Raw genomic sequence first — 1,289 nt, forward strand, 5'->3', positions numbered from 1 at the left:
AGACAGAGGCTCACTTTGTCACCCTATGTGGAGTGCTGTGGCATCATAGCTCATAGCAGCTTCAAACTCTTGGGTTCAAGTGATCCTCTTGCCTCAGCCTCTGAGTAGAGGCTCTGGTAATATAGATAGGCTTCAAACTCTTGGGTTCAAGTGATCCTCTTGCCTCAGCCTCTGAGTAGAGCCTCTGGCAATATAGATAGGCACCTGCCACAATGCCTGGCTATTTTTAGAAGTGGGATCTCGTTCTGGCTCAGGCTGGTCTCCAACCTATGAGCTCATGCAGCCACCCACCTCGGCCTCCCAGAGTGCTAGGATTACAGGCATGAGCTACAGTGCCTGGCACCAGTTGATATTTTGATCAGAATAGTTTCTTAGGTTAATTTCAGTTGGACCACTATATCATTGGCCTTCTTGAAGACTGGATTGGCTGGCAAGCATTGCTATTCTCATCTGATCAAGTTCCAGCAATTCATATTTTAGAGAGATGTTTTACATTTGGGTAAAAATCTATTCTCATCAATGACATTTTCATAAACGGTTTTGTTTGGTTTATCCTATGATGAGTCAGCCCTAAAAGACAAATGTTAGTCATAAGTTTTAAAATTAAAAAAATCCTCAATGTGGATTTCATTAACTTTCTTTTTCTGATTTTCTTAATCAACTTAGCAGTATGAACAAATCTAAAATAATCCCCCTCCACCACTGGAAATATCCCTTTTGCAAGATTGTATGTGGTGGTTTTGCCACGTAATGATAGGTTCTCATATCGGTAATTTAGCACATGGATTCTCATTCACAATGACAGTTTAGCAAGCTGTCTCCTTTCTTTTTCATGTCTTCTTGAAATTAAATGTTAAATGATTAATGTGTATTAAAATTATAACTGTAAACTAGTAAAAAATAACCAACAACACATTCTACAATATAATTTTTTCCTTGATGAATTTGAGTTAGATAATGAAATTAGAGAAAAATAAGATTATAGCATTAACCATTATCAATATGAATTTTCCTTTTCCTGATAAAGAGTTGTCCATTTGGAAAGCATCTTAATCTGATTTAACATTTGTTGGGTTTAAAAATGCAAAACATAAAGATACTTTGTAATCTAAGGTAGTAACAGTTTTGTTGTTATTATTGTAATTTTTGTACCATATGTTTAATGTCAAGGTAATAACTTCATATCTTTACTTGATTGGCAATGTCTCTTGACTGTTGTGCCTCCCTTCAAACTTTGAAAAAAATTTAGCCATGTGTTAGGCCTTCTGTTTTTGTTTCATTTTTTTTCT

This window comes from Otolemur garnettii, unplaced genomic scaffold (genome assembly GCF_000181295.1).
Source record: "Otolemur garnettii isolate 467f Iridium unplaced genomic scaffold, OtoGar3 scaffold00002, whole genome shotgun sequence".
NCBI lineage: Eukaryota > Metazoa > Chordata > Mammalia > Primates > Galagidae > Otolemur > Otolemur garnettii.